We start from the raw sequence: 23,424 nt of genomic DNA on the forward strand, positions 1-23,424 counted from the left end.
ATTTACAAGCGACTTTAGAAAAATGAAGCCCAAAGCAGCATTAAATAAGCAGGCTTGGAAAAAAAAAAAAAAAAAACAGTCTTGAGAGCGCTGCAGAGAAAAAAGGCATTAACGTGATTAACGAACGTTAAAAAAAATGTCGGTGTCATGGTCTAACAAAGTTAACTCGTTAATAACGCGTTAAAACTGACAGTCCTACAATGAACAAAACAGAGATTCTATGCGTCATCCTTTTTCAGTTGCTGTCAAATTGGGACATTTACCTCAAAATAGCTCTCATAAATCTTTCCTAATTTTGTTTAAAATATTGTTGTTTTCAGATTAAATATGGAGATACAACAGTGTGGCTAAAGGCTCTGTCTTCATTGCATCTGGCGCTTCTGATTCTGCATTTTCTTCTCAAATGCTCTGTTCTTAGTGGTAAGTTTTCTAAATTACCTTAGTGGCTAAATATTAAAACATACTTATGTGTTTTTAAGTTGCTTTTATGTGCACATGTAATAAATCATATTTTATGTCAGTCAGTCAGAAAATAACTTAGATGATTTTTGTTTTACAAATTGTTTTATATTTTCTTTCAGTGCTGGTGGTCATCTGTGTGCGGGAAAAGAGACAAAGTAGTTCTGATTACTGATCCCCAATTTCTCAGCAAGAGGATCACTGGGAATATGTACACTTTTTGTTTTTTTTAACGTGTATATATAGTGATTTTTGAAAACCGTCTGATGAGGGCCCCGAGGAACTGTTGGAATTGCTACATGACAGAAAGTAAAACTAAGATAAAAATACCAATTCTAGTTTTGAGCAAAACTATTAGTTTCTTAACTTGGTTAATCTGCAGGGACCAGCTGTAGCACACAAGTATAAAGTGTAAATTAAATTGAAATGATTACTGGGTGATGAACTTTCAAGAACACTGCAGCCTAACATCAGAAGAACTGTATTTAAAAAAAAGATAATTAACAACACTGTCTGGTTAATTTTTTCTTCTGCAAGGATTAAACTAGATGCAGGAGGGCTAAGAAATTGTTACATAATAAAAGACTAAATCAAAGAAAATTATTATTGAAATTGTGTGTATTATCAATGTTAAGTGTATGAAACAGGTTTAAAGTATCATAATATAGTTATCTAAAGCTGTGTGAAGCATTGAAATGCACTGGGGAAGACAACTCTTGAGTAGAAATGACGGGTTACTGTTCACAGCATGAGTTTAGAGTTTTATGGTATATTTAAAATCCATTCAAACAGGGAGTTATAAAACGTCTATAGGGTTGAGAAGATAAATTGTCTTTTGACAAACCAATAGTTGTTCACAAAATTGGCAACCAGCACACGAGGACAAACAGTGATGCCTGTTAAAATGTAGCCCCACTGAATGTAGCTGTCAGTGTCTAAAGGGTTATGGAAGGTCTTGTTTGGTCCATGGCTTCTGGAAATGGTCCACACAGGAGCTCGGTATGTCGAAGGTGTTTTCAAGGTCCTTACAGCCAATCCCAGGTGCATGCTGGCACAGTCATTTCTGCATGATTAAAGTAGGGCCTAGTCTGCACTACTGGGTGAAACCAAACAACCTCTCCACAGACGCATGGCCCAACGCAGGAGAGCTACCTCCTCAGGACAAGACTCTGCTGTCCATCTACACCTTCAGGACAAAGGACACTCTTTTGAGGACCAAAATGTTCACATTTTGGACAAAGAAGACAGATGGTTTGAAAGGGGTGTGAAGGATGCCATCTACATAAAGAGAGAAAAAACAACCTTAAGCAGAGGAAGGGGCCTTAGGTTCCAACTCTCAAAAACCTATATTACAGCTATAGGATTAATTCCAGCCAATCATCACCTCAATTCTCACCCTCATATGGGTGATCAAAACATCGTTCCTGCAAGCCAGGCCAATAACGACCCTAACGACTCACCATTGCAGAGGAGTGTACTAGTTTTGGTTCAATCTGCTGGTTTAATGACTTTAACGACTTCCCATTACTTAGGCGGGGGACCTGTTTCTGTTGAATTTGAATGTTATCTAAGCCTTTACAAGGCATTTGTTGGGTAGTAGTATAATGCTTGATGCTCCACATTACTCCATACTTTTTGAATTGAGAAAGCTCCCTGGATAGGAAGCGAAACGTCTTCAAACTTCAGAAAACAAGTCCAGTTGTTTTGTTTTTTGCTTTTTTTTGAATCACCATGATCTGGATGACTGAGAATCTTCACCAGCATAGCTTTCCATTCTTCCTGTTTACCATCCTCGGGGTACCCTTTTCCAATAGCTTTAGCTTTTATCTTGTCAACATTTTTCCTTGAATTACTCTGCTCTCTACTACTTACTTCAGACCATGATTTCTTTTCATTGCCATTTTAATTTGACTTATCTCCATATCTGCAGGCCATTCATTATAATCATTGTTGCCAGAACTATGACCCCGTGGTACAGCTGGTTGCAATCCATTTATTTTTCAATTCAATAAAATTTTATTTGTATAGCGCCAATTCATGAAACATGTCATCTCAAGGTACTTTACAAAGTCAAGTTCAATCATATTATACAGATTGGGTCAGATTATACAGATTGGTCAAAAAATGTCCAATATAAGGGAACCAGTTGATTGCATCAAAGTCCTGACAAGCAGCATTCACTCCTGAAGAAGTGTAGAGCCACAGGGAGAGTCGTCTGCATTGTCCATGGCTTTGTAGCAATCCGTCATACTGAGCAAGCATGAAGCGACTGTGGGAAGAAAAACTCCCCATTAATGGGAAGGAAAACCTCCAGCAGAACTGAGCTCAGTATGAACGATCATCTGCCTCGACCGACTGGGGGTTACAGAAGACAGAGCAGAGACACAACAAGAGAGACAAACAAGCACAAAAGCAAACATTGATCCAGTAATCTGTTCTACATTAGATGGTAATAGCAGGTGAGCTGCCTTCTCTGGTCGATGTCTCAGATAACAGAACGCCAGACCAGATGTACCTACTATTAAGAAAAAAAGAGAGAACAAACAGTTATAAGCAGAAACGACGACAAGCAATGCGTAATTGAAGAACAGTAGAACTCTATAGAGTGAGAAAAATAGATCCTGATGTCCTCCAGTAGTCTAAGCCCATAGAAGGACAACCCTATAGGTAGGTCAGGGCAACATAAGCCACTCTAGTTATAAGCTTTGTCAAAAAGTAAAGTTTTAAGATTAGTTTTAAAAGTAGACAGGGTGTCTGCCTCACGGACCAAAACTGGGAGTTGGTTCCACAGGAGAGGAGTCTGATAGCTAAAGGATCTGCCTCCCATTCAACTTTTAGAGACTCTAGGAACCACCAGCAGACCTGCAGTCTGAGAGCGAAGTGCTCTATTAGACACATATGGGGTAATCAGAGCTCAGTCTAAATTAATCCTATGCTGTCTGATAATTTTGCCAATCGGAAGCTTAAATATAGTAAAGAGAATTGGTCCAAGGACTGAACCCTGTGGTACTCCACAAGTGACCCTAGAGTTTGAAGAAGATTTATTATTAACATGAACAAATTGGAATCTGTCCGACAGACAGAGTTAAAGCTCAGACTAGCTAGGGTTTTAAAGACCCCTGAATCTAACGAGTATCACCCTGTTTAGAATTCCTGTGAGACCTTATTAGCTCGATAAGTAGGACACGACCGATCTACTAACCACCTCTGTCCTCAGTGGACAAGGGAGGCAACCTAGTAGCCTGAGGCCACCTATTTCCCGACCACCGCCCTAGTTAACGGTGGCTCCTACTTTAATACAACGGCACTTGTTACTCGATCGGTAGATTTTCTAGAAACTCAAAAGTCCCTAAGGGTTTTAAAGTTTGGACTACATGCAGCCTTTCAAGACCTCCTAAATAATTTTAGAACCATGCACCGTGTCTGTTTTACAATCTGTTTTACAATCAGAAAAATGTTGACTCAATAATTGAATGTCCATAATTTCAATTTAAAATGTTATATGCTTCTTTAATTAGTATGCTTCAGCAGGGAATTAGCAACAACATTAAGCAATTTAACAAATTACAAATTAAATTTAATCTACTTCCTATCTCTTATCTAAGGCTGCTTACTAATGTTTTCAGGAGAGGCTTTTAAATTTAGAGGAGCAGACTGACCCGAACCACAGATGGAGTCCCAAAGTGTCTTTGATTGCTGGATAAAGGAGTTGTTCAGCCAAAAACTTCCCTTCTCTTGATGGCAACCCCGATGTCCCATAATGTCCCATTCACAAAGACTCGTGCCTCGAGCCCTTTGCTTTGATGTCCGTGTCTGAGGTCCGTCTCTTCTGCTCGACAAGTTGGTTCAGCTTCAGAACATTTTAGGTCCTTCTCATCAACCAGGTCAAAATGCTACGTATCATTACAGATAAATTACACCTATCTCCAACAAAAGGCCCAAGCTGTTGCTGGAAACTGTCATGTCTGATAAGGGTGCTGCCAGGGCCCAGTGTGTATCTCAGAGAAGTTATCTGGAGGTCCTGAGCACAGACATGTTCCTTGATATGTAGAGGAGGAAGATCTGGAGCTCTGCCGCCTTTGGAAGATGCTGGTTTAGTCACAGAGCTAGGGTTTTCAGAACGGCTATGCAAAGAGGAGGTCAACTGTAGGCCAGTTTTAAAAAACCTTTTCATGTTATGTGTGAAATCCAGGAAGGGTATATCTGGGCTTTGTGGAGAAAATGGAGAGGTTGGTGCGGTCTGGACCGGTCTCTGTGGGGATGGAGGTTTTGGGTTCTTTGTGGGCGTTAAGAGGGTGTCCTCTTTTTGTGCTATTAAGATCTGGGGTGAATCTTTCTGTAATTCTGATGTCGTCTCTTCCTGGCTATCTTTATCTTGACTTGTTCGGGCTTGTACTGGGCTTATCATTTGTTTTGGCACTGGCTAAGCTTTGTTTTGGGACAAAGCTGATGGGGGATGATTCACAGAATAGCGTTTTGCACCTGACCTGTTTAAAGAGAAACCATCTCTGTTGAACAGATGTCTCCTCTCCTAAACAATGTTAAATTTGTTAACATCTTTTGGGATTTGCCATTTGTTTAGCATCAGAACTCTTGAAAAAATTGTCATCTCAACTATTAATGGGCACACGAGGGCTGCAGGGAAACACCTTAACATTAAGGCTGTCAGCTAAATTTAGCAGACGAATGTAATTCTCTTTTAATACTTCTGATTTTCTTGTCCATACAGCATCGCCCATGGCTTCAGCTTGAACTATGAGCTTTTCCAGGGTCGGCGTTCTTTCATGATCCTTGGATGTATATCTGATTAATTAAAAACCAAGCCACAGTTCAAAGAGTTATAGATCAACACTTCTGTGTGCTTCTTGTTACAGAAGTGTTTAATCCCACTTACAGATCAATTGCATAATAATAGGATTCTGGGCCCTGTGGCTTGTTTTTCTCTGGTAGCTTAGAGCGAAGATTGTTGACATACCTTTGATTGTTGTCATGATCTTCTTGGGTGTCATGTTGAAGTGGAGCAAATCTGTTTTATAGTGGAATTCCAGCATATCCAGCATGTTTATTCTTAACATTTGTTGTGAGAATAGCCCGTTGTTGTTTCACTTTTCTTGGGACACTTCTCTGTAAAATCGGCCAGTTTTCTTTGTCCTGGTGTGAGGTTCCTTGATCTTTTGGCCTTGCGCTCAGAGTGGTCCAAGGGTGGATTTATTCTCATTTTCCTCAGGAGACTGTTTGTTCGCTGAGTTTCTGGGCTGGTGGTCACAGTTAGGAATCAAGGGTTGTTTAATTCCCATACATGGCGTTTACCTAAAAAAAATCACTTTGAGTCAGTGGATTTTCTGCTACATAACAGCTATTTTCTGTAGAAGTGTGTCAACATCCGCTGTGGGGAATGCAGGCATCTTTTGCTGATTAACTGAAATCAGGTGGTTCTTCTCCACATCAGCTTCATGTTGAATTCTTTCTTTAACAGCGTTTTTACTGAGTAGTTTAACTCCTTTAGGGTTTAAAGAGGCATTCTCTGTGGATTAGCTGAAAAGTAAAATAGTCCACATGGGAAAAAAAACACTAAATCCAATTTTCTGTATGGCTGCACAGTAAGTGGGTAGAACTGTTGCCTTGCAGTAGGAAGGTCCTGGGTTCAAATCCAGTCCTGGGACTTTCTGCGTGGAATTCTCCTTGTGCATGCGTGGGTTCTGTCCGTGTACCCCACATCTCGGCAATTGATAGCTGGAGTTAGGCACCAGCACCCCTCGTTACCTCAATAGCGTGTTAGAAGATGGATGGATGGACTTTTCTGTAGATTTGGCTAAGAGAAAAAAATTTAAAGGCAGCAAAAATCCAAGCAAGCTGGAGCAGAGGAGAAAACGTCCAAGTGGGCGGAGATGTAGAGGAGATGCATTTGGGAGTCTGGTGGGGGCTCCTTCACGTCACCAAAAACCTTGTCTTCCCTCATTTTTCCGCACCAGTCATATAACTACCTTAACTACCTTGGTGGGGGAAGCTCGTCAGTATTATTTTTTGTTGTATCCAAGAATGTACCTAAGGCCAGTGACTTAAAGGCAAGGGTATTACACACACACACCAAACACTGTGCGTACATTAAGAAGCAATAACATTTTAGCAAAAAACCTCTTCTTTAAGGTCAATGTTAAAAAATATTAAACAGTAAGTTCATTTGGACAGATGCATGTTTTTTCTGGTACAGTTATAAATGTACAAATAAAAAGTTACAATAAATGGTGTAAAGGTTTTGCAAAAGTACAAAATAGAGTTCTCGGTTTGCTGAATTGAAAGCATAGAAATTTCAAATTTAAAGAAATACAAATAAAAAATAATATTCTGGTAGGTAATAAGTTTCATACTGACATTTCCAGAACTATAGAAATGTCATTGTGCACAAAGCATTCAAACACAAAGCTGTTCAGAAATAGCTGAAAATGCCACTGACATTTTACTTGCAGAAAGCATAAGGATTAAAGTTGGATTGTCTCAGCGGCAAGTTACTTTTTTCCAAAGACATATAGCCACCAGCGCTGAAAGATAAACAGGTAGAAACATTGGCGGTGATTCAATTAGTAGAACAAATAGACATACCATAGTTATTATTTCTATCATCTTGATAAGTAGAAACATATAACATTACATGAAATGTATTACTTTTGAAATAATGCAGAAAAAAAGTTAAGGGTTATTTAGTATTTTGTGCAATTAGCTAGTGCTTCAAAACTTTAGTCACAGTCAATTAGATTACTTACCAGCAATAACGCAGGGTATTAGCAACAGCCGCAGAATCAGAAGGAATTTATGTAATGTCGACAAAATTCGCAGATTAATTGTTGTTTCTCCATAGCTGATCTTGAAAAGAACAACAGAAATGTAAAAAGACTTCAAGTTTGAGCTGTAATCAAAGACATTTACAGGTGATTTTTGGTTGAATTAATTTAGTTTTCGTGATAGTGATGGGCATTTTGGCTCTTTTTAGAGAGCTGGATCGTTTGGATCCGCTCACTAAAACAAATTGGCTCTTTCAGCTCCCGAATGGCTCCTCAGATTTGAATGCAGTATTTGCAAAATTTGCAGTATTTGCAAAATAAATAAACGTTTTAAAAATTTGTATCAAAAGCAACAGCTTCTGAAATACAGGAGAACATTGCGACAAACTAAATAAAATACAATTGAAAGTAAAGACCCATCTAAAATGAACAAGAGGGTTCAATCACACATTCTGGGTGTTGTTTATACATTTGATAATATTTACAGAGAAACATACAACTAAATAACACTCAAAATATTAATAAAACAAAACAAGAAGCGGCAACCAGTCTTCATAAATTAATTCATCTGTTGGATCTATTTAAGCACCTTTAGTTACTTTAACACAAGTTTTTCATATCAGCAGAGTAGGACATGAAACATTCATGTTAAAGTAATAGATCCAACAGATGCATGAATTATTTTTTGAGTGGGTTGTTGGTATACGCTGCATGGTAGGAAATTTTAAATTTACAGTCTACACTCTGCCTTTGAACCGTTTGTGTAGTTAAAGTGTATCCAAATTTGCTCCAATTTCTTTCACTTATGATTACAATGTGTAGCCTCTGTGTGTGCGCACCTTCCTCTCTCTCTTTCTCTACTCAGGGTTTTAGAAACTCATCTGTAGTCTCGCCTTTTCCCTCTCGTGTTTGCTGCTTCTGCTCTGTGCTAAGCGAGAGCTTGTGTCTGTGCTGTTCAGTGTTGTCAGATTTCTGAGAGACAAAAAAGCAACCAGCGCTATAAAAACAAGCCCAAAATAAGTGGGCTCAGAAGTAGTATGCATAGACACTTCACTCCACGATGTTTACACTAAGTGTAAATAGATATGTTTTCTCATGCCAAAAATACTTTTTCACACATGGTATTATCTATTAATTACTGTTAATTGCTTATTGTTCTTTTTTCACTCTCTCTCACACACACACACATCTAATCCTAGTATAATCATATAACACTATAACTCCAGGGCACTTAATTTGGCAATGCAATTCAGCCTTTGTTTGTCAAATACAGAGATAAATTGATAAGCATTAAAGTATGGTTTATTGGTTAGGCTGCTGCAATATTATTAGCACGTAAAAATTAATCTTCAGAACCTCAGCTCAAAATGGTGATCTGCACGCTGTAATCTACATTCAGCAGTTATTGCAACCATAAACTGCATAAAATACGGGCAAAATTGCACCCTCTGCCTTCAAGCAGAGGCACAGTCTGGTTCAGCTGTGTTGAACCGGGCTGATTCTCTCCCCCCCTTTTTACCAATTGATGACAAGATTTAAAGCGGATTCTGGTGCAAGAAAATCTAATGGAGCTTTTTCAAGGAGACAAAGGATTCCTCATTTTGTTTAGTCAACTAACTGCGGTTCTTCACCCTTTGTGCTTCCTGAACTGAAGTAAGCAAAAAGCCTTGAGACTCAGCGGACCCACTGTTGGTGTCTCCAAATCCAGCATCTGAAATCATTCCCAGTGAGCAGACGACATCAAAAAGTAAATTCATTTTGTTTTGTTATTTTTCTTCCTAGCTTGGGAGGGATAGAATAGGTTTTAAAAGTGTGCTTGAGGTGTTGAACAATTGCCTGAGACCATGGTCTGAGTTTCATGCAAAACTTGTCACTGTGATTTGTTTCAGTGTCTTTAGTTTTTGTGTAACTACAGCAACCGGCCGATCAAAAGTCTGCTAGTAATCAGATTTTACATGTTTTAAAAGTATTTGAAAAAGCCCATTAACTGAGTCCTGGGCCTATAGGGCTGACCGTTCCTTTTTTCTGCCTCTTATCCTCTGCTGTTTACCGTATGGTATCTTGCATAACATATTGTTCAGGGAAGCTATCTGTAACAGCTAGTAGCTGCATTCTTATAAATGCAGCCTGTTTTTTCCCCCTCTTTGCTGGTACTGCCCCAGCATTAATCATATACATTATGACATGAATATTCCACTTCTGCTTATAGACTCAAAGTTGATCCAAAGAATTGTTTATTTCATATAAATTGCTAGTGCTTGTTGACAATTATTCGATGCTGGATTAAAAGTGAAGATTTATGATTACTCGTTTAAATTGTCTAGAAAGCGCTGGTCTAAATTTGTAATATTTTTTCAGTTGCTCACTTATTCTGAATTAATTGTTTTGCATTTTACCTTTGAATATAATTTAGTAACTGTGTGTTTCTAGTTAGTTAAGGAGTTTGTGACTGAAATCGTTTTGATAGCATCAGGGTGATTTGGTTTAATAAACTCTCCGGAATGAAGAGATACTATTGTGCTTATAGTATATAAGAGAGACTTGCTGTCCAAAAGTAGCGCCAAAGTTGACAGTTGAGACATTGTGTGGTGATTTAGTGAAAAATTTGTATCTTCCAATTGCAGTTATAATTCACAATTTAAAAAAAAAAAAGCACTATACCTAAACTAATCTAACACAATGTATTGAGTTTTACCACAAGGGGTAATTTAATAATAAAACTTGATTAAATGATTGCGCGATCAAACGACACCTGGATTTTTGTAGTAGGAATAAGCAGTGAAATTGGGACTTTGCTAAGCAATAGCTTAGCAAATGCTCTCTTTTTTTGGACTGGCTTCCAAATGATTGATTATGATTAGAAACGTAATTGCATAACACCACGTTTGTCTTTGTGTGTACTATGCCTTAGTTATCAAATATAAATGGTCATGCAAAGCACCTCATGAATCTTAATGAATAGCTTAAAAATCTTAAAAATAGCTACACAGCTGTTCATCTTACGTGCAGCAATTCTTAACCAGATCTCTTCAAGTTTGTTAGCGAGGGATCTTATATCGGCTAGAAGGAGGCTCAGTAGCGTTGATCTGTGTGGGTTAGCTTTTAGCCGAGTGCATAGGCCTCCTCGGCCGGCCCTTTCTCTTGCATTTATGCTGGGAGCTGGCTCTCCGAGACAGAAAGAGTGGGGGGTTCTGTTGTTCGGTGCAGAACGGGATGAAAAAAGTCCAGTTATGGCAGTCAGTACGATCCATGTACTCCTGGGTTAAACCAGACCTCTCAACTTTTATCAAAAGTTAAGAGTGAGATTATGCTAATTTCGGGGGCGGGGCTTGTTTGGGGGTGGGGCTAACCGGACCCTGGAAGAGCCGGTGGAGTCAACTCCACCTCATTTTTATCCCACCAGGCATTGAAGTAGACATGTATTACTTTTGTTAAAACGAGAAAGAGACGTATTAATACCTTATTGTTCAGTTAATGGATTAAAACATAAAAAACACACAATTGTTCAAATAATACTGAATAAAATTAAGTAGTTTTAAGTTATTCACCGAATTATTACACTGTTACACATTAATCTATGGGTTTGTTTATCATTGTGAATCTATAACCTGATTGGTGAATCAGGCTGAGTTTCATCAAGTCTTTATGGTCAACATTTTCCCCTCAGCAGCAACACTAAAGCACACAGAGGTTCCCGCTGCGTCATTACGCACGATCCAGCTGCTGATGTCTCCCTCTTTTCAGCTCAATGCACTTCTAGACTGTTACAGTTTATAACCAGCCCGTTGCCAAAAAACGCATCCCCTGCTGTTTCATAGAAATATACACTTGTAGTTAATGTAACATTTTCTACCTGTTTACACATGTGTTCTGAACTACTAGTGTGAATTTCAGGTGTGTGGGACAATTTTTTAGATTAAAAACATAGGGGGATGCGTTTTTTGGCAGCCCCATTGCCAAAAAAACTCATCCCCTGCTATCTCAGAGGAGTTGACACTTGTATGACTGTATATCCATCTGTAATTAAAGGACAAGGGTCAGCAAATGCAAATTCTGCCCTGTAAAACAATGACAGCGCAATTGTTGCTGTATGATCTGAAGCCCCATTTGGAGCTTTTAAACAGGCTTTGAAAAACTTTGATAATTTGCTGCTGTAATATTAGAGATTTTTCAGAATAAAAAGCTAGCAGATGTGCAGAATCAACACATAACAGAAATACAATTATAGAGCATTCAGTATTGTAAGAAAGCCCACACTGTTTCTGGATAAATACATTATTGTATGAGTTAAGTTCTATTCCGTTTTATGCCTCTTTCCTTGTAAGTTTGAAATGTCCCATGCTCCTGAATGCACCATAGCTTTCTGACGCTCACGAATGCATCACACTGGTCTATGAACGCTGTGCTGTTTACTGTAGATGCAGTCTGATCTTCCGCTTAAGAAAAAGCTTTTCAGTTTCAAAACTCATGTCGGCTCTCACGGTTTATTGTTGTGTGTGAATGACAAGAGACCACAACAAATAAATCAGCCGTACCTCGGATAAAAACTTTGGATTTAATGTTGTTCATAACACCCGTACTTTTGTAAACGAATCTGCCAAATATAAACAGTTTTTTCACACTAGAAGTACATTTAAACGTTTTTATATAATTAATATAAGAACAAGTCGCTCCGTTGGTCGTATTTTAATTCGTTTTCCGTCAATATTCATTTGTACAGAGCGAAGCGCGCTCCCGCGACAGGGGATGCATATCTCGGCAGGCATGCACACCGGCTCACTTTCACCACTGGTTAAGACTAAAATTATTCATAACTCTGATCACTCTGTTAACATGAACTGCAGCAGGATTTACTGATGGCCACAAGCTGTGTTACCTAAAACTGCTGGCTAAGGATAAGCGTAAATACAGTAAGATTGTTATTCACGCTGGCGGTAATGACACCCGATCACGCCGATCGGAGGTCACTAAAGTTGGTGTTGCTTCGGTGTGTGAGTTTGCTAAAGCAATGTCGGACTCCGTAATTTTCTCTGGTCCCCTGCCTGATTTGACCAGTGATGACATGTTTAGCCGCATGTCATCATTCAACCGCTGGTTGTCTAGGTGGTGTCCTGAAAACGACGTGGGCTACATTGATAACTGGAGAACTTTCTGGGGAAAACCTGGTCTGATCCGGAGAGACGGCATCCATCCTACTTTGGATGGTGCAGCTCTTCTTTCTAGAAATCTGGCCGGATTTATTAGTCCTCCTAAATGCTGACAATCCAGGGTCCAGACCAGGAAGCAGAGCCGTAGTTTAACACACCTCTCTGCAGCTTCTGTACTGTTACCCATCCATTATCCTATTGAGACGGTGTCTTTCCCACGGCCAAAACTTAACAGATCAAAAACTTATCTAAAAGGAACAAATCATAAAAACCTAATAAAAATCAATACGGTTCACCTTGAACCTAAAAATAAAACAATTAAATGTGGTCTATTAAATATAAGGTCTCTCCCTCCAAAGACTTTGTTAGTTAATGAATTGATTTCTGATAAACAGATTGATTTGTTTTGTCTCACAGAAACCTGGCTACAAGAGGACTACGTTAGTATAAATGAGTCAACTCCCTCCAATTATTCAAATTTCCACATTCCCAGATCTGTGGGAAGAGGAGGAGGAGTGGCAACTATCTTTCAGTCTGATTTATTAATTAGTCCCAGGCCAATTAATAACTACAGTTCTTTTGAACATTTAACCCTCAGTTTCCCTCATCCAAGCTGCAAAGCAATAAAACCTCTTCTGTTTGTTGTTTTGTATCGTCCACCAGGCCCTTACACTCAGTTTTTGGATGAGTTGTCAGATTTCTTATCTGATTTGGTGTTAAATACTGATAAGGCTATTATAGTGGGTGATTTTAACATCCATGTTGACACTGAATGTGATAACCTTAGTGTAGCCTTTAAAACTATCCTAGATTCAATTGGTTTTGCTCAAAATGTGCATGAACCGACGCACTCTCGGCTCCATACTTTAGACCTTGTTCTGACATATGGCATTGATTGTGAAGAATTAACAGTATTTCCTCACAACCCTGTCCTATCTGATCATTTTTTAATAACATTTGAGTTTAATCTAACTGAATTCTCCACCCCCAAAAGAGGGTTCCATTATAGTAGATCTTTATCAGATAATGCTGTATCAAAACTTAAAGAGTCTGTCCCCTTTTTAATATCCTCCGTATTGCAGAAATGCCCTGCAGATAGCAGCAATGTTGTTTCTTCCAATTCACAAATAGATGTCTTTGTAAACGGTATGACTTCGTCATTGCGTTCTGCATTAGACAATGTAGCTCCCTTGAAAAAGAAGGTGATTATTCACAGGAAGCTGGCTCCTTGGTTTAATTCAGAGCTGCGTTCCTTGAAGCACAATGTTAGGAAATTGGAGAGAAAATGGCGCTCTACACACCAAGAGGAATCCTACCTAATCTGGAAGAACAGTCTATTGTTGTATAACAAGACCCTTCGCAGAGCTAGAGCAGCATATTTTTCATCATTAATTGAGGAGAATAAGAATAATCCTAGATTTCTCTTCAGTACAGTTGCCAAACTTACTCAGAGCCACAGCTCTGTTGATCCATCCATTCCCTTAGCTCTTAGCAGTAATGATTTTATGGGATTCTTCATAAATAAAATTGATTCCATTAAAAATAAAATAATTGGCATCCTCCCAAACATGATTACCTCATCCTCAGTAAGTGAGGCAGCATTGGAGGAATCCTTAGAACCTGCGCAGTGTCTGAACTGTTTAAAAGCAGTAGAGCTTTCTGAGCTATCTAAAATTTTAGCTTCATCTAAACCTTCTACCTGTATGTTAGACCCAATCCCAACCAAGTTGTTTAAGGAGGTATTCCCTCTGATCAGTGGTCCTATTTTAGACATGATTAATGTATCCTTGGTAAATGGATATGTACCACAGGCTTTTAAAGTAGCTGTTATTAAACCTTTACTTAAGAAACCATCTCTTGATCAAGATGAGTTAGTAAATTACAGACCTATATCTAATCTTCTTTTCTTATCTAAAATTCTTGAGAAAGTAGTTGCTAATCAACTATGTGAACATTTACAAAGTAATGACCTACTTGAGGAGTTTCAGTCAGGCTTCAGAGCTCATCATAGCACTGAAACAGCTCTGGTGAAGGTCACTAATGATATTCTCATGGCCTCAGATAATGGACTTGTGTCTATACTTGTCCTGTTAGATCTCAGTGCTGCATTTGATACAGTTGATCACAATATTCTCCTACAAAGACTTGAGCATACTGTAGGGATTAAGGGAAAAGCATTAGGCTGGTTTAAATCTTATCTGTCGGACAGATTCCAGTTTGTTCATGTTAATAATAAATCTTCCTCAAACTCTAGGGTCACTTGTGGAGTACCACAGGGTTCAGTCCTTGGACCAATTCTATTTACTATATATATGCTTCCGATTGGCAAAATTATCAGACAGCATGGGATTAATTTCCACTGTTATGCTGATGACACTCAGCTATATTTATCCATAAATCCTGATGAATCCAATCAGTTACTTCGACTGCAGTCATGTCTTGATGACATCAAAAGCTGGATGACTTTAAATTTCCTGCATTTAAATTCTGACAAGACAGAAGTTGTAATCTTTGGGCCAGAGTCTTCAAAAAATAAAGTTCTTAATCAATCCCTTAATCTGGATGGCATTAACTTGGCCTCTGGTAATAAAGTTAAAAATCTTGGTGTTGTTTTCAACCAAGACATGTCATTTAAATCCCATATTAAACAGGTTTCCAGAGTTTCCTTTTTTCACCTCCGGAATATCGCCAAAATTAGAAACATTCTGTCCAGGAGTGATGCTGAAAAACTAGTCCATGCATTTGTTACTTCAAGGCTGGACTATTGTAATTCTTTACTATCAGGAAGTCCACAAAATGCAGTTCGAAGTCTTCAGCTGATTCAAAATGCTGCGGCAAGAGTTCTGATGAAAATCAACAAGAGGGATCATATTTCTCCAATTTTAGCTTCCCTTCATTGGCTTCCTGTTAAATCAAGAATAGAATTTAAAATTCTCCTTCTAACGTATAAAGCCCTTAATAATCAAGCTCCACCATATATCAGAGCTCTGATTACCCCGTATGTTCCTAACAGAGCACTTCGCTCTCAGACTGCAGGTCTGCTGGTGGTTCCTAGAGTCTCTAAAAGTAGAATGGGAGGCAGATCCTTTAGCTATCAGGCTCCTCTCCTGTGGAACCAACTCCCAGTTTTGGTCCGTGAGGCAGACACCCTATCTATTTTTAAGACTAATGTTAAAACTTTCCTTTTTGACAAAGCTTATAGTTAGAGTGGCTCATACCCTGAGCTATCTCTATAGTTGTGCTGTGATAGGCCTAGGCTGCTGGAGGACATCAGGGTCTAATTTTCTCACTCTACTGATTTCTACTGTTCTTCAGTCTACTGTTCTCCAGTTTTGCATTGTATTACATTGAAATGACTGTCGTCATTTCAGCTTTTAACTTTTTGCTCTCTCTCTTTTTCTTCATAGTAGGTACACCTGGTCTGGCGTTCTGTTAACTGTGACATCATCCAGAGAAGACGGCTCACCCGCTACTACCATCTAATGTAGAACAGATTACTAGATCAATGTGTGCTTCTGTGCTTGTTTGTCTGTCTTGTTGTGTCTCTGTTCTGTCTTCTGTAACCCCAGTCGGTCGAGGCAGATGACCGTTCATACTGAGCGCGGTTCTGCCGGAGGTTTTTCCTTCCCGTTAATGGGTGGTTTTTCTTCCCACTGTCGCTTCATGCTTGCTCAGTATGAGGGATTGCAGCAAAGCCATGTACAATGCAGACGACTCTCCCTGTGGCTCTACGGTTCCCCAGGAGTGACTGCTGCTTGTCGGGACTTTGATGCAATCAACTGGTTTCCTTATATAGGACATTTTTGACCAATCTGTATAATCTGACCCAATCTGTATAATATGATTGAACTTGACTTTGTAAAGTGCCTTGAGATGACATGTTTCATGATTTGGCGCTATATAAATAAAATTGAATTGAATTGAATTGAAAGAAGCTGAAACAGCTCAGCAGAAGGCGGAGTTTTGTCGTCCGCAGCCCAGATGGGCTTTGTGATTTTTATGCGTAAAAAATTCTATGTTTGCGTGTGAAATGCCATGTGTTGCGTGTGAGCGTGTGAAGTTAGTGAAATGCGTGTGCCACACGGTCAATGCGTGAGAGTTGAGAGCTATGGTTAAACTGCAATTCCGACAGTTTGTCAAATTTTTTTGTCTTCCAAGACAGTTAAAAATTACACTCCAGTGATATATTTGGGCCAATTCGAACAATTAATAGCAACGCATTGAAGCATGTTGAACCGGCCGCGGCTTGGCGAGGCGGTGGCGGTAGCGTCTCGCCAACATAAAAAAAATAAAAAAATAAAAATAATAATAATAATAATAATAATAATAATAATAATAATAAAACTGGCGAGGCGGTGGCGGCGGCTTATTCAACAATTTTCAGTTCACTTTTAAGTAAACCCATACAATTTTACTTATATATAAAATATTTCCAAATCTGCATGAATTTAGATTTACCTTTATTTGGGCGATGTCAGCATTTTGTAAGCTTTGGACCTCACAACTGAAAATTTCTATATCCTTTCTGCTTTCTTTAGATTTGATGATGCAGGGATGTTGCTTTCCATTCTGAATGCCCCAAACTAACAACTCCTCTGGTGTCTTCTTCAATTTATCTGCCTTTTTCTGAAAGAAAACAGACAAGGTGTTTACCTTTTGTAACCTCGTCAGGCGTTTTTTTGTATAGGATTAAATTGACAACCTTACTTGAATAGAGATCTGCATCCTCTGTTCTGCACTCACAGCTGTGAAGCTGGTAAACTCTGGATCTGGATAGTAGGTTATCTTTGTAGAGCAGGCCAACGTTTGATTGGCTATTTTCAGAAACACGGTGTTGCTGGAAATCCTGTCATTTTTGACTGCCGGTGTTTCATAGATTAGAGAATTTCTGAATTAAATGTCAACAAATTCTTTAAAACACCAACTCATTCAATTGGTTGTTAACAGATATAACCAACCAACAACTTGTTGCATTAAGGCATCATGGTGTGATGAAGTCAAACTGTTGACTTTAAACTGAGCATCAGAACAGGGAAGAAAGAGGATTTAGGTCATTTGGAATGTTAAGTGGTTATCATGATGTGAGGGTTTAACAGGACTAAATTGCAGATGATGGAAACAAGAATTTAATTTAGACTCAAAAAAAGGTATAAACAAGGATCATGGGGCATAATTTAATACAGGGAAATACTCTAACAGAAAATAATACATAGAATGAGCTGAGAACGAAGTTCACAAGCTAATCCGAAACAGTATACACTTGAATGGAAACAGCTAGAAAATAAAAACAGGGGGGAAAAGATGAAAAAAAAAACACTAACACCTAAGGAGAATAAGCAGAAGTATTCTATGGGCCAGACCACTTTTGCTCCATCTTAGGGTTGCAAAACTTAATCATAATTTTTGAAAAGATACCTGTCTTTATATTATGCTTCCATATGATAGCCCTTCCAAACTGGAAGCTTAGCCACTGTTCTTAACTCATGAAGTTAACAACTGTCATGATTTCTCTACGTGAACCCGGACAGAGTATGCACACACAGAGCTTGTTCTGTTGCAGTTTATTGAAAGTAATGAGTAGGATGATAATGACCAGAGTAGTAACTGGACTGGAGATGATGGGAGCAGGAGCAGGCTGACTAGAAGAAACTGGAGAGAGTTCTTGGAGATGCTGGGCTGCTGTCAGATCAGAGGTGCAGAGCAAGACAGTTCATGGGGTGTAGGACTGCTGGAGCACAGGGTAACAGGCAATCCAGTGACAGAGCAAAGAGCAAACCTGGAGCACAGGGGCTGCAGTAAATCCAGCGGGGCAGCAGGGACAGTTGTTGAGATCCGGGGGCTGTAATAAATCCAGCAGCTAGCAGAGGCTTTACTTGAGGCACAGAGGAGGTAGGAAACCCAGCCGCTAGTAGAGGCCTTACTTGAAGCACAGAGGTGGCAAGAAATCCAGCAGCTAGCAGATGCTTTACTTGAGGCACAGAGGAGGCAGGAAATACAGCAACAAGATGGGGAACAAACCAGGCTGACAGACGTGGAGTGAGTGGAGACTGATGAGAACAGGACTAGACAGGCGTGGTGTTGGTAAAGACTGAGTGAGAGGAGGAGGTACTGAAAAATATCAGGGAAAAAAGCCAGACCAAAACTAAACTAGAACTGCAAGCAGTTATTAACGGGTTCCAAGCCCACGCACCGCCCCCTTTGAGCATGTTCCTGGACTTTAGCGTTCCACACCCTCATCCCACAGCATCTGGTGGAAAAACTGGAACATCTGGGTTTCAGCACACCCCTTCACCACTTCCTCACCTCCTGACCACTGTCGGTCCGGGTCTGACAGACCACCTCTGATGTCATCACCCTCAACACGGGCTCCCCTCAGGGCTGCATCCGGAGCCCTTTGCGGTTTACTCTGATGAGACACGACTGCACCCCCAGGTTCACCCCCAATCACATCATGAAGTTCGCAGATGACACAAACTCATTAACAGCTCAGCTGTGGAGGTGGTTAGCAGCACCAAGTTCCTGGGGGTGCACATCACGGTCAACCTCACCTGGTCTGTGAACACCACGTCACTGGTGAAGAGGGCACAGAAGCGCTTGTACTTCCTGCAGAGGATGAGGAGAGCCCACCTGTCCCCGCACATTCTCACAACCTTCTACAGAAGTACCATAGAGAGCATTCTGACCAGCTGTCTCTCTGTGTGGTGTGGAGGCGGCAGCACCTTCCGACTGGTGGAAAACAACGGTACTCAAGCTTCTGAAGTTTGCGCAAGACACCACTCTCATGGGATTTATCTCTGATGGTGACGAGTCCGCCTACAGGTGGGAGGGTGACCATCTGGTGACCTGGTGCAGGGAGAACAACTTAGAGCTCAAGGCTGTAAAAATAGTGGAGATGGTTGTGGACTTCAGGAAGCACTCAGCTCCAGCTACCCCAACACCCTCTGTGACTATATATAATATATTTCAGTCGTCAGTCAAGTCAAATTATGTTGCAAGTTCAGTTGTTTTTTTTCTTTTCTTTGTTCAGTGGTTCGTGTTGTTACCACTGGCAAGTTCACGTCAGTAAGAAGAATGGAGTTTGTCAATGGAGGTTCAGTTCTGCTTGGGGCACAGGCTCGCCATGTCCTTTCAGAGAGAATCAATGGAATCTGATCCAGTAGTCTGATCCAGCTTTTCGATCAGCAACAACAAAAAAACCTAGCCTGCACACGATAATATTATTATTGCATTCAGCTAAATAAACTCAGTTTATCAATTTTTACAACATTGTTTTTTCTTCATTCCTCACATTAACATTGCGATGTTTTACATGCACTTTAAAATTTTTTCCCAACTCAAAACACCGGAATCATCTTTAACCCATGTAAAACAAAAATATAAAATCCTTTTTAATTATGAAACTATGACCTGCAATTTAACAAATTACAGCATAGGTTTTTTTAATCCTCTTCCAAGTCTTTGTAAATCATGAGATGAAATACAGTTATCACCTTACCAAAGAGCATGAAATCCTTCTACATCCAATACTCTCCTTCATCATCCATTGTATAGACGAAACCCAGCGCTGAACACAGAGAAATGTCGGACTGGATCAAATACTGCGTGTGTGATGGGTTCAAGTACCTCGCTCAATGTAGGAATTTAAACATGTACAGCCTCAAGCTATTTAACTAAGATGTAAACAAGGTTTAAAATGTCTACTGTTTAGTTTGATATTAATGAACAGTCATAATTTTAATTTACATGAAGTATGTTTGAACTAGAAGAATTAACAGTAGGATGTTGATAAACTGACTGTATATTTGTATTGTAGTGCTTAACCATAGATTTACTTCTGAGTCAGTTAGCTTGCAGTTAGTTGACCTCCACGCAGATTTGGCTCTGAAGGAACAGTCTGTTAAGAGTGATCCTATATATATATATATATATATATATATATATATATATATATATATATATATATATATATATATATATATATATATATATATTATATTAGGGCTGTCAAAATAACGCATTAATTTCGATTAATTAATTTAAAAAAAATTAACGGATCAAAAAAAATAACGCAGATTAATCGGTGAGGCGCGCCTCCCCTGGGGGGCGCCAAAGAGTCACAGGGGAGGCGCATAAAGACAGAGAAGAAGACAGCGCTGCCGCTCAACTATGTAGCGATATTAGTGCCTTCTGTTTGAGCGCGCAGGAACCAATCCAAGCGCGCAGTGAAACAAGCCTCAACGCTCAAAACCGGTCTGGCACAGTCTGAAAAACTCTTCTTAACCCACTGTCCTCGCGGTGAGTTCCATCTCTGCGCGCGCTACTTTGCTCGCGCGTACCTGCTCGTTTCACGGTCAACACCAGCTGTGCACTTGCTCGGCTGTTAAAGCCAATCACAGACAGTTATTTTCCCCATCCATTCAGAGTATGGCTTGCAAATACTGCATTCAGATGAATTAAACCAAAATGCTGCAGCCTTTGGCAGAAATTACTAAACATCACCGAGGGATTGAAGAAAAACAAATTAAAAACTGTAATATTTTAGCCTAAAATATTTAGGCTAAAGTATTTAGACTAAAATATTTGAGTTACTAAGTGAGCTGTGAAAAATGTTTTTGTCTTTTCTTTCCAGCTTCTGGGAGGTGATGCAAAAGTTTATTCTGATCATAATCATCATGAATGTCATCATTATTTAAAGAGCACTTTAACACGAGGTAAAACAAAGTGTGAAACATCAGAAATATATATATATATATATATATATATATATATATATATATATATATATATGCTGGAGATAGGCACCAGCAGCCCCGCAACCCCATGAGGAATTAAGCGGGTCAGAAAATGGATGGATGGATGGATGGATAGATATGTGTGTGTGTTTGTAGAGATCCATCCATGATCGAATCCTGTCCTCTGCTGGAATTTTTAAATGTATTCCATACAACGCCACATTAAAGCATTAGTATATATATATATATATATATATATATATATATATATATATATATATATATATATATATATATATATATATATATATATATACAAAATTATTGAAGTGGACTTTGTTATAAGAATTATTATTCTGAAGTCACTATGGCCTCACACCACTCGGACAGAGGAGGCCTGGAGACCTGATGTCTGTGTATAAGATCCACTGTTTTCTGATTTCAAGGCCAAATGCTGCAGCTGCTGAGGGATACTGATTGTTTACGATAGACTGTCTTTGTTTTGTCTCATGGGAAGGCCACGGTGCAGTATTAGGGGAAGCCCGAAAAGCGAGGCGAACAGAGACAGGGCAGACAGAGACTGCAGCGGAACCGTGGGGTGCGATTACTTTCCAACTATGTGAATCTCTGCTCTGTTTCTCAATAAAGGTGCTGGAACGTTATACCACCGTCTCGTCATTTAGTAAAGATGGGAACTCAGTTTCTATTGCTTAGAATTCCACCCAAAACTCCCACAACAATTTGGCGTAAACGAACAAGATCTCCGACCGACGAGCGAGGGAGTCCGGGGACAGGAGCTGCTTTGGCCGGCCCGGAGAGGTTATCCGGCCTCTGGTACCCCGAATGGATTTTCAAGGGATGTGGAGGAGCTCCTGGTCTCGGAGCGTCTCTGGGCGCCGAACCTTTCTTTCATGAGACGGTAAGGGGATTATTTTCCAGCTCTTTTAAAAACAAACGCAATTGGTCAAAAATGCTTGCAAGCTTTTTCATTTTAAACCCCATTTTAAAGTATACCTCAAGAAATTTTAAAATTTAAAACTGTAAACCTAAAAGGTAGTAAAAGTAAAAGCCGGTAGAAATAATGAATTATATTTAATCCTTAAGGCAAATAAAACAGGGTTCGCAATACCGAATGGTGCCTAAGGTTTAAACATTAAACTAAAATTCAAAATTTAATTAGAATACGTTTTCAGCTGAAATACGGACTTTCCCACAAGGGGGGAGGAGGGGCAGAGTGATTTTCACCTGGAGAACAGGTGACCAGCTGAGCAGTTTCCAGCTGGTCCATTAAAGTCCTCTTGTCTTGGGTTTGTGCAAGAGGCTGTCCACCTCTGTTGTGGATGAAAGCGGCAGGGATGCTTAAGTCCTTGACTGTTGCGAAGACGTTCGCAGCTTTGATAAGTGGGGACCCCGACCATTATACCAAAAAGCCGACCATCAGATGTGAGGCCTTTCATTTTTAGTTGGTCGATCGTGCTAAGGACGTAAAAAATAATAATAAAAAACAAAAAAAGGATAAAATAAATAAAAACAAACAAAAAAAAAAAAGTCTGGATGCAGAAGAGTCCGTGTAATGGGTCAAAGGCAGAGGTTTTTCAGGGTCCAGCCTAGCCCCAGGGTGAGACGTTCGATTTCATGCTGAAAAACGTAGGGGCCCAGACGCATGACATGCATAAATGATTTGAAATGATTTGATTAAACATGCAGATTTCTCACATAGGGATTATTATTATTACTATTATTTTATTTTATTGCAGTACTGCTACTAAATAATAAAAATAAAATTAAGAGAAAAAGAAAAGCGATAAAAACAAGGAAACGGAAACGAAACTAAAAAGGCGTTGCACCGGGGAAGCGTTTACGTGGGGACCGATTAGGCACTTCCGTTGTGGATAAAATTGGTCTAAACTGCTAATAGCGACGTATAACTTTCAAAAATGGGTAAGCGTCCAAGTGTCTGCGAGACACAGAGTTGTATCCTTGCGGGACTGAAGCGTAAAACCGCGTGTGGACGAAACATTCGGGGGGTCGTAACCAGCGCACGCTCTCCACCTTTTAAACTAAGCGGGAACTTAACGCGTTGAAAACATCTTTCGGCGTTGACGTTTAAAAATTATGAAAAACATAGAACTATTTAAGATGGTGAAAAAGCAGGCCTGCACGTGTTTGTCTGTCTGAATGTCATCGTTTGTATGTAACCGTACGTGTGTATGTATCTATGTAACTAAACGTTCGTCTGTGTAAAAGTAATGTTCATGGTTTCAGAATGTTCATTTGTTTTGGGAGAACTGCAGCTCCGTAATTCAA

At 39.5% G+C, this 23,424-nt stretch overlaps 1 long non-coding RNA gene across 1 annotated transcript; it reads right to left on the reverse strand.

The window, feature by feature from the left end:
- Positions 1-6,969: 6,969 nt before the first annotated feature.
- Positions 6,970-16,921, reverse strand: LOC118561457. The gene is made up of 3 exons (XR_004930058.1): positions 16,844-16,921; positions 7,221-7,320; positions 6,970-6,998 (listed from the first exon to the last, which is right to left on the reverse strand). It is a non-coding gene; the product is annotated as an uncharacterized LOC118561457 (long non-coding RNA).
- Between the last annotated feature and the right edge of the window lie 6,503 nt (positions 16,922-23,424).

Source organism: Fundulus heteroclitus, unplaced genomic scaffold (assembly GCF_011125445.2).
Source record: "Fundulus heteroclitus isolate FHET01 unplaced genomic scaffold, MU-UCD_Fhet_4.1 scaffold_634, whole genome shotgun sequence".
In the NCBI taxonomy this organism is placed as follows: domain Eukaryota; kingdom Metazoa; phylum Chordata; class Actinopteri; order Cyprinodontiformes; family Fundulidae; genus Fundulus; species Fundulus heteroclitus.